An 11,335-nucleotide genomic window follows, 5' to 3' on the forward strand; every position below is an offset into this window, starting at 1 on the left:
AGCTGCTATGCACAATATTTTTTCCTTTCCTTTTCTTTCTTTCTTTCTTTCTTTCTTTCTTTCTTTCTTCTTTCTTTCCCTTTTTCTTTCTTTCTTTCACTGCTATGCACATTTTTTTTTTTTTTTTTTTTTTTTTTTTTTTTTTTTTTTTTTTTTTTTTTGCTATGCACATTTTATACAAGGCTACTTGTGGATATGTTTTCATTTCTCCTTGATGTATACCTAGGAGGAGAACTGCTGGGCCAAAAGGTAGATGTATGTTTCACTTTCTTAGACCCTGCCTAATAGTTTTCCAAAATGGTTCTATCAGTTTATGCTCCCATTGGTAATGTTTGAGAGTTCCAGGTGCTCCACATCCTCATTAACACCTGACATTGTCAGTCTTTTAATTTTAGCCATTCTACCAGCCCTCTTATATCTTGACATCTTTTTCTTTACCTGTATTGTCTCAGCTATCTTCAGAATCTTTTTTTTTTTCCTAAGAGAAACACCAGTGGCTCCCACCTTGCTGTCAGCTCCCTGGTCTATGGGACAGCTCACTAGAGGAGATCCAGTAGCCACTGTTTTGTACACAGTGAAAATATCCATGCTAAACATTTTCATCTAAAGCCCCAGGAACAGGGCTCCTGGGTGGCTCAGTTGGTTAACTCGTAGTTCATGAGTTCAAGCCCTGTGTTCAACAGCTCAGAGCCTGGAGTCTGCTTCGGATTCTTTGTTTCCCTCTCTCTCTGCCTCTCCCCTGCTCACATTCTGTCCTCTGTCTCTCTGTCTCTCAAACATAAATAAAAAAAAAATTAAATCCCCAGGAACAAAGGCGCAAAGGACTCTCTGGGGATAACTCTCAAAAGCCAAAATTTCCTTTTTGTGGGTTAATTGAGGTGAACAAAGAATGCAAGCTCAGGAAAGAAGAGAGAAAATAAAACTAATAAAAGGAGTAATTAATAATAATAATAACAGCTACCCCATTTAGAATACCTACCGGGCCTCACACTTACTGTTTATATATATTGTCATTGAATAATCCCAATAGTTCCATAAATTGGGCATTGTTATATTTGCTTTATAGATGATAAAACTGGGGTTCAGACATAAATTGCCCTATGTCACACAGCTTGTATATTGAAGATCCAGGATTTGTACCTGGTCTTTTGACTCTGAGGGTGTAGCCCTGTCACCATTGTTTCCCAGAGACTTTCTTCTGAGAATTAGCATTCAAATTTCCTGGGGCCTCCTCTGGCTATCTGGCTAGTGAGAGAAATACATGACCCACTAATGTCCTGGACATAAAGTGGGCTTCTTCACCTGACCTATTTAAATCTCACCAGTTCCACCTAAGCTAAAATAATTCTCAGAGAAGACCTTCTCCAGTTCAGCTTTCTCGCTTTAAACAAGGTGATCAGTCCTCATAGCAGGGTCCCTGAGGTTCTGGACTTAGCTAGGGTGGGAGAAGTAAGTGGAAACACCGGGATAAAGATGAAAGTGAGAATATCAACAGAGTGCTCACCCTATGTCTATTCACCATTCATAACAGGGCTATGATTTACCGTTGGGGAAATTCCTTCATCCCATGGATGTGATCTTGGTTTGGGGCAGTAAACCCAGATGTGCTGACTTTGCACTATATTAAACTGAAGGGATAACTGGAGGCTACTTCCAAGTGACCGTTTCTTTTCCCACTTAGTCCTTGGGATTTTGACGCTTATACAAGAATCGAAGAGAATTGAAAAAAGACTAGGGCCATTCTAGTAGTGGTTCCCAGAAGAGATACTCAAAGGCTTCTTGTTATCAAGAACCCCTGAGGCTCCTTGAGTCCTATCTGTGCAAAGATGGCCCTTCCATCTTCTCTTTGGTACTGTGTTCTCCCCCCATATCTTTCCAACATATATATATTTTCCCCTGAATAAGTAAGCTCGTTGATTTATGTTGCTTGTAATGAAAGAATCTGTGGCAGGGACAGTAGGGCCCACCATGTGTTCCCTTACATTTCCCAGTGTCTGCCACACTCAGGTTCGGGTTGTGAGCAGAAGCGTCGTGTCCCTTCTGGTCTAAGTTAAAAGCCCATGTACCTCCTCTATTCCGCTCTTCCCTGCTGTGGTGACCTCAGAGGTGTTGGGTTCTCAGTTCAAGATGATAAAGCCTCTGTCAACTTAGGTCCTTCAGCACAGCTCCACATATGTACATCTGGCATGATTGAGAAATTAACTTTGTTGCGTTAATCCCTGAGATTTTGAAGCCAATGGTTACCTCAGCATAGCCAACCGTATCCTTACTAAAATGAACACAAGTTGATAGGAACAAAATGTGACAAATTCATTGCTGTGGCTTCTGACAAACATTCACCAAAGAACATTTGTCTTTGTCTCAATTTCTTCCACTTCCCCAGCAAAAATTATTGCTTCCTCTAGAAAGGTCTGTATCATCAGATCCAATATTATGTTTTTTTCGGTATACTTCTGAGTTTTATGTTTACTTTTTGTGATAAGCTCTGTGTAGTAAGATACATCCATCTTATTTTCTGTGGTATCACAGCATACTTCACGTAGAGCATGGAACAATAAATATTTATAGAATAAATGCAGTTTCCCAGATTTCTCCAGGAGTTATAGCATTGTTTTTCAGTGATCTGATGAACTGTATTAATACTATCTGGAGTTTGTTGTGGTCAAAGTAGCACTTGTTTCCATGACGTGGATTATGGGAGAGAGTCTTACCAGCTTAGGGTTTGGTCTGGGCTTGGCTAGACGCTTTCGTAGTTGTCATTTTTGCTGCTAATTTAAAAAAGTGTATTCTCTAGGTATAATAATGGAATTTCAACACAATAGTTATTTTCCTTGTTAAACTAATTTATTTATTCTACCTTAACAGTGACATGTTCTGCATACTGATAAAAATGTTTTTAAAGCACTTCAGATCATCTGCTCTGTTCCAATTATCTTAGGGCCATAGCTTTTAAAAATTGATTCTGAAAAGAGAGGAACGTAGGAAGGTGACAGAGTAGGAGGACCTGAGTTCACACCATCCCATGTTTCCAACTGGATATCATCCACATCTAAGTCAGTAAGCCCAGAGAGCAACCCAAAGACCGGCAGAACAAAGTCCACGACTAAATATAGAGGACAAGCTGCATCTGAAAGATGAGGAAGGTCAGAAAGTCAGAGGGAGGCTGCTGGCGGGAGGGAGGCAGATTTGTGCAGGGAAAGGGCAGAGAAACAGCCCCTCACACCCGGGAGCTCACGGGGAAGACTAATCCCCATGCCATTTGGCTTTAAAAACCAGAGGGGCTGAATTCCATACGTTTGCAAAACTAGTGGAACTTGGAGCCTGGAACTTTAAAAGTCAGCTGACTCAGCCCTGGGTGAGCTGGGGCGGGGGGTGGGGAATGGTAACTGTGTCACGACCCTTACAGAGACAGCAGCCGGCCCGGAGAGGCAACATGAAAACAGCAGTTTACAGAATGCCGGGGCAAACGGGAGACAGATCTGTTCATACTGATTTCGGAGCATGTTGGGGAACTTCTTTGGAAATGAGAGAGCTGTCAGGAGCCGGTTAACCTCTCCCTCCCCCCAGCGCAAACGCAGAACCACCTGCAGGAGGTGGGGCCGCACAGACACTTCTAGCCTCAGCCCAGGGATCAGGGCAAATTTTGTTAAAGGCGCTGCCGTGTCTCATGGCCACGAGCTTCCTGTGGATGGTGGCCGGCGCCCACTCGTGCCGAGGGACACCTGGCCTGTTGACCAGGTTGCGGACGGCGCCTGGGCCGCCTGGGAGGAGTCTCCCGCGTTCCCCGCGCTGAGGCTGCCACCTGGCGGCCGGGGCGTAGGTGGTGCTTTGCCCAGACGGGTTCCCGAGAGAAGGGGATGGGGCTCCAGGTGATGGCCAGTGACCTGGCCTTGGCGTCCTCACTCTAGCTTGTGGAGTTGGCCTGCCTGCGTGTGAGGCTTTGATGAATGCCCGCCTGCGTGAGCGTTTCCCTGGTTACCGAAGCTGCGCTTTCATAATAGGTTCATTGACCACTTGGATGTCTTCTTGTGTGATATCCAAGTCCCGTGTCCACCTTTTTGTTGAGTTAATTTGTAGAAATTCCTTAGTTAGTTAGTTGTTTATATATATGTTGCCGTGATCTTCTCTCAGTCTGTGGCTTTCTTTTTATTCTCTTATCTGTATCTTCTAATGAACAGAAGTCCTTCATTTTAATGCAATCAGGTGGCTCAGTGTTTCCCCTTTATGATTGATGCTTTTGTCTTATTTAAGACAATGTTCTCTATCCTGAGCCCTAAAGATATTCTGCTTTATTATCCACTTGAAGCTTTATTGTTTCCCAGCTACATCTAGATCTACGATCTACCGGAACTGGCATTTGTGTGTAGTCTGAGATATGGGTCAAATTTCATATCTTCCTGTTTAGATATTCATTTGTGCCATACAATGTGTTGACAAGACCCTCCTTTCCCCAATGCTTTGAAGTGCCACCTTTTGTTGTCAATCAAGTGTTTATTTGTGTGAAGACACTTCCGGACTCTGTTTTATTTTAGACTGGTTTATCTGCCTGTCTTTGTATCAATACTACACATCTTAATCGCTATAGAAAATGAGTCTCACTGTCCAGAAGGTCCACCAGCTTGTTCTTCAAGCTATTTGGGGGCCTTTGCATTTTCCACAAAAATCTTAGCATCAGCTTCTCCAGTCCCCCTGCTTCCCTCCTCCCCACAACACACACCTGTTGAGGTTTGGTTTGGGACTGAATTAAACATATAGATCAAGCTGGGGAGAATCTACTTCTTCACATGTTATATTTTTCAGTGATGAACACGGATAAGCCTTCATTTATTTTTGTCCTTAAAGATTTCTCCCCATTATGCCGTAGAATTTCCATCTCAGGTTTTGCACATCTCTTATCAACTGTATTTCGGGACATTTGGTATTTTTGATGCTATTGTAAGTGCTATCTTTTCATTTTTATGTTTTAACTGTAAGTTGCTGATGTGAGAAGTGCAGCTGAGTTGGTATCCAGAAATCCTGCTAATCTCAATTATTAATGGTTTGTCATATGATTTTTAGATTTTCTAAACACACAAAGGTATCATCTACGAAAAGTGATCATGATAGTTCTTCCTTTCCAAGTCTCATTATTTTAAATAATAAAATACTAACTTTGCCTTATCAAACTAGCAAGAACCTCCAGGAAAATGCTGAATACAAGCGGTGATAGCACTTGCTTTTGGTATCAGAAGGAAAGCTTGCAACATTCTGTCTTAGCTGGGGCCACGATAACAGAATACCATAGATTGGGTGACTTATAAACAACAGAAATTTATGTCTCACGGTTGTGGACCCTGGGAAGTATAAGAATAAAGCACTGGCAGAATTTGTGTCTGGTGGGGACCTGCCTCCTGGCTCATAGATGGCCATTTTCTCACTGTGTTCTTACCTGGCAGAAGATATAGGAGAGCTCCCTGGGATCTCTTTTACAAAAGCACTAATCCCATTCACGATGGTCCATCCTCATGACCTAATCACTGCCCAAAGGCCCCCCTTCCAAATACCATCACATTAGGGATTAGGTTTCAATGATTGAATTTTGGAGGGACACAAACATTCAGTCAACAGCAAGCATGATGTTCGCTGTAGGTTTCGGTAGATAATCTTCATTAAAGATGTTTTCTTCTATTCATAGTTTTATCCATGTTATTATCATGAATGGATATTTAATATTACCGAATGTTTTTTTTCTGCATCTAATGACAAGATCAATTGATTTTTTCCCCCTCTTTTATTCTGTTAATTTGGTGAATGGTCCTGGCCTTTGAATGACACATCAACGCTGCCTATTGGAACAAACCCAGCTTCCCAGCTTGTTGTAGTGAAGCTTCTATGTTATATATCGCTGCCTCATTTTATTTCAGATTTTTCCATAATGCTTATGATGACATTTGCCTGAAGTTTTCCTTCTTTTTCTTTTGTTACTTTATTTTAGAGAGAGAGAGAGAGGAAAGCACAGTAGGGGAGAGGGGCAGAGGCGGGGGGAGTGAGAAAGAGAGAGAGAGAGAGAGAGAGAGAGAGAGAGAGAGAGAGAGAATCTTAAGCAGTCTCCATGCTCGGTGTGGAGCCAGATGTGGGGCTCGATCCCACAACCCTGGGATCATGACCTGAACCAAAATCAAGAGTTGGACGCTCAAACGATAAAATAGAAATGGAAATAAAAGAACAAATAAGAATAGAAAAAGAAAAAAAGATAAAAGAAATAATTTCTTCTACTGACCTTGATAGGTTTTATTATCAAAGCCATTCTATTTTTATAAAACAGTTGGGGGATGAATTCTGCTTTTCTATACTCTAGAAGAGGTTGTGTAAAATTGGCATTATTTATTCCTTAAATATCGGGTGGAGATTCACCTGATGCTTTTTTGTCTGTGTTAAAAGTCTTTCAGCAAAGATTTAATTTCTTTAATAATTATAAAACTGTTCAGATTTCACACTTCTTCTTTTAAAAATTTTAACATTTTTTGGAATAAAGTTTTTCATACATTCTTATAATCCTTTAAATGTTGGCAGCATCTGTGGTTATGTTCTCCTTTTTATGGTGTACATCATTTTGTGCCTTCTCTCTCTTATCAATTTTACTAGTTACACTTTTCAAAGAACAAATGGTGGCTTTGTCAATCTTCCCTGTGATAATATTTTTTTTCTATTTTATTTATTTTAACTCACACCTTCATTTATTACCCTCACTCCTTCTTTGACTTTAACTTGTTCTTTTCGTTTTAAACTTCTTAAGGTGGGTGTTTAGCTCATTGCTTATGGAAGTTTTTCTTCTTTCCTAATATGCAGTTAAGTGCTTTTGACAATCTTCAAGGTCCTAGAGAAAAAGGATCAGAGTTCAGGGTGTAATGAAACCCCCTTATTTGGGTTGGGATCCAGAAAGGCTATATTTTATTTATTCATTTAAAAAAATTTTTAAAAATGTTTATTTTTGAGAGAGAGAGAGAGAGAGAGAGAGAGAGCATGAGAAGGGGAGGGGCAGAGAGAGAGGGAGGGTTCCAGGCCTGGGAGGTTCCAGGCTCTGAGCTGTCAGCACAGAGCCCGATGCGGGGCTCAAACCCACGAACCTTGAGATCATGACCTGAGCCGAAGTCGGACACTTAACCGACTGAACCACTCAGGCGCCCCTGGAAAGGCTATTTTAATAGCAAAGGGCGAACTAAAAATAAAAAAACTTCTGCAGAGACTATAGCACAGCTCCATATTATCTCAGTTCCCGAAGTTGAGTTGGGGTGATCCTGAACTTGTAGCCCCTTAGTCACTTGGCTGTGCCCTCTGAAATCAGTGAAGGGCTCCAGGGAAAAAGCCTGAATGGCCCCATTTCTGTGGGACTTCATCTTTCTCTGGGCTCTGTCCTGGCAGTTCTTCACTGTTTTTATTAGCTCTGATACCTTGACAAATATATTTTAAATATTTTGTCCAGCTTTTTTCAGTTGTCCCGAGAAGGAGGCTTAGTTCCAGTTACCTCACCTGCCAGAAGTGGAAGATGCATCTAACTCTTTATCCTTCACATGTGAGCTGACAGTTCCTTTCTCTGCCACCCACACTCTGAAAGCTTGTGGACTATTCTCTTAAATTGCAGTGACTTGAAATTTCACAATGATTGCTTTTGGATAGGTCTGTTTTCATCCATTGTGCTTTGTATCTGGGCATTTTCTCGAGATATGGAAATTAAAAAAAAAACACTTTACTTCCCCCACTCCCACCCCATTTCCTTTGTTCTCTCTCTAGGGAACTTTTACTCTTCAGGTATTGAAATTTTGGGCCCTCTTTTAAAATCTCTGGTTTTACTGGAACCTGCTTCTTCATTCTTCATTAGAAAGGTCCTTCTTATTCCCAACCAGAATGATGGCACATCGGGGTAGAAATGACTGGTCTCTGGGGTCCATTTTACTGGTGTTTTGAAAACTAATAGGGCAAACCACAAAGAAGCAGGTCAGCACCACACTGACATCTGGGTAGGAGAGAGGTCTCAGAAGGTCATAGTCTTCCTGCCCAGCCGTGTCCCACAAAACCAGCCCCACCTACAAGTGGGCCAAGTAGCTCTCAAACACCCAAGCGTGTAACTGAGAACTGGTCCTTGACTAAGCAGCTCTTGCCACACCCGCTGTCGCCCCTGGCCACAGTAAATGAAAGCAAGAAGAAGCATACTAAAATCTGAGCAGTCTCCAAAGAGAATCATTGGGTAAGGTATACTGAGCCTATTTTGGCCAATAAGTCAAATTCTTAACTGCTTTTCCATTAGATTTTCATCTGAGGAAGTGTGTGCTTGTCTTTCTGGAACCTAAATGTCCAATTGGGATTTGGAGAAAAGAAAGAGGAATGAAGTTAGACAAGGATATCAGAACCCATGTTTGCAGTCTAACCCAGGGTCAGTCTCTACTTGTTCGAGTAATTATCTTCGCAAGATACAGAAGACAGTAACCACTCTTCTAGGAGGAGGTGAGTTGGGGGTTAGGGTAAGAGTGAGAAGAGATGCAGTATTGGTTCATTCAGAGAATATTTACTGATGGCTCCTATGTGCACCAAGTTCTGGGGGAGTTTCTTTTTCTGTTTTAAATTTTTTAATGTTTATTTTTGATAGAAAGACAGAGTGCAAGTGGGGGAGGGGCAGAGAGAGAGGGAGACACAGAATCTGAAGCAGGTTCTAGGTTCTGAGCCGACAGCACAGAGCCCAACGCGGGGCTGGAACTCACGGACCGCAAGATCATGACACGAACCGAAGCTGGACGCTCAACCAATGGCGCCACCCAGGCGCCCCAAGTTCTGGGGGAGTTTCAAGAAATAATACACAAATTCTTGATCTTGTGGAAAACTCTGTCCAGTCTAGAAGGGGGAAGAGTTAAGAGGAATTTCCAGTGTGAGCACAGTCTGGGCTCCCAGACAGTCTAATACTTGATACATTTTCAAATTGATATTCTCTATGTATTTATTCCAGTTTTATTTCTTGTGGAGTATAGAGTGGATTTTTATTGAATAAAAATTGCATGTCTCTCTCCCTTGGGTACTATTAATGGATTTAGCACCTGCATTGAACATACCTTGACTCAGTAAAATAAAATTCTCTCTTTTTTTAGCTTTTTTCTTTTATTATGCTGACCAATGCTTATCATAAGATTATTAGAAAACATGGAAATGGATAAAGAAAAAATAAAGGTCATTCAAGATGCTACCAGCAGGTAATAAAATTCTCTTTTATTTCATGTTTCTTCCACTGTAGCTGAACACCACTAATTACATTCCTTAAAGACAGAAGAAGTTTATGTGGATATGGTTTTTAAGTTTTGTCAAAATGTGTATGGAAGTTATTCTTTTCTATATTTCCATGAATTCTTTGATGCCCCTCCTCTCAAGAAGTAGAACTTAATTTCCAACCCCTAGAGATAGGCTGGACTTGATGACTCACTTCTAACAAAGAATATTGCACAAGTGATGGGAATCCCTTCCAAGATTTGATTCTGTGGCTTCCATCTTTTGGTGTTCCCTCTCTGTCTCTCTCACTCTCCTTCTCTCATCACTCTCTCTGGCAGAAGCCATGGCAAGAGCATCCTTATGGAGAGGACCACATGGTGATGAATGGAAACTTTCAGTCCCAGTCAAGTCTTCAGAGGCTTGCCATGCCAACCGGTTTGACTACAACCTCATGAAAGACCCTGGGCCAGAACCACCCAGTTAACATACTCCTAAATACTTGACCCTCTGAAACAGTATGAAATAATACTAGTTATTTTAAGCAGCTTTAAATATTATTCTTTTCCTGGCTTGCACATCCCTTCAGAAATGTTTAAAATTTAGATACTCAACAACAAAAAAAATACACTTATTCTCACTGAAAACCACTATGCTGTGAATTGTTCGGTTTTAGAATTTTAGCCCACTTCACCTGCTATATTCAGTTGACTAATACCTGATTGATGTCAAGACTGGTTACATGTCTTTATTTCCATATGCATGTCACAAAATATTGATCAAAGTTTGATCAGCACTGGCAAGGAGAGTTTAAAATTTTTCTACTGGATGGGGTGGGTGGGTGGCACAGTTGGTTAAGCATCCAGCTTTGGCTCAGGCCATAATCTCACGGTTCGTGAGTTCAAGCCCCACATAGGCTCTGTGCTGACAGCTTGGAACCTGGAGCCTGCCTCAGATTCTGTGTCTCCCTCCCTATCTGCCCTTACCTGGCTCATGCTCTCTTTCTCTCTCTCTCTCTCTCAAAGATAAATAAACATTAATTTTTTTTTTAATTTCCACTGGAAATACACCCGAGGGCTTTGCATATTTCAGCAGGATGGGCAGTGTGTTTGCTTTTCACCAGTTGTGAAAGAAGTTGCATGGGGAACTCTGGCCAGCTGGCTGATCTGGTCCCTGATCTAATTTAGGAGGTGTGGCAGGAAAGGCAGCATGTTACTGTCTTGAGGGCACTAGTAAGATCAGTTGGGGGGTTGAGAGAAGCCAGGTGATATACCCTTAAACAAACTGAAAAAAAAAAAAAAAGAAAATGTTACAGAATATTTTTCTGTCAGAATTTTCCCCCTGCGGCTGTCTTCATCTGTAAAATGAAAAATCTAACATTTGTCTCATGGGACAAATTTATGTAAGGATTAAGTAACAAAATGTATGTATAAGCCTAGTTAGTCTCTGGCTAGTTGTTAAATACATGAAAATAAATAGGGGTTGTTATTAACAATAATAAAAACATACTGAAAAGATATCAAAGAACATTTTAATAGAATCATTTTTAAGCCTCCAAATTATTTAAAAAATATAATTGATGTGGAAGTGTGTATACATTAAAGAAGTGACATTTCTACTGTAAAAATTTCCTTTTAGGATCTGGTGTCTTGGTCATAAAAATTGTCTTGAGACTGAAAAAAACACACTGATACTTACATAGAAATAGACAATGGACAGAATGGAAGACACAGACCATAAACACATTTTTGGAGTTTTAATAATTTGATGTGTACATAAATTAAGCAGTAATTATCATGCATAAATTAAGCATAAATTATTGAAGCAATAGAGGACTCAATAAAATATTTAACACTATGTTGAGGCATTGATTGTTCATTTGAAAAAAAAGACCTCTTGGATGCATACAGTACACAATGTGGCCAAACCAATGTAGGAGAGGCTTAGGAGTTAAACACAAAACTCAAAATTGAAAAAATACAGGGGAACAAAGAAGCAAATATTTATCATAACTGTCAACAATGGCAGACATTCTAGGAACACACAGGATGCAACAAGGCTCAAAGGAAAAGGTCAAAAGATGTGACTACTTGAACATTTAAAAAAT

Source organism: Panthera onca, chromosome E1 (genome assembly GCF_046562875.1).
Source record: "Panthera onca isolate mPanOnc1 chromosome E1, mPanOnc1 haplotype 2, whole genome shotgun sequence".
Classification (NCBI taxonomy): domain Eukaryota; kingdom Metazoa; phylum Chordata; class Mammalia; order Carnivora; family Felidae; genus Panthera; species Panthera onca.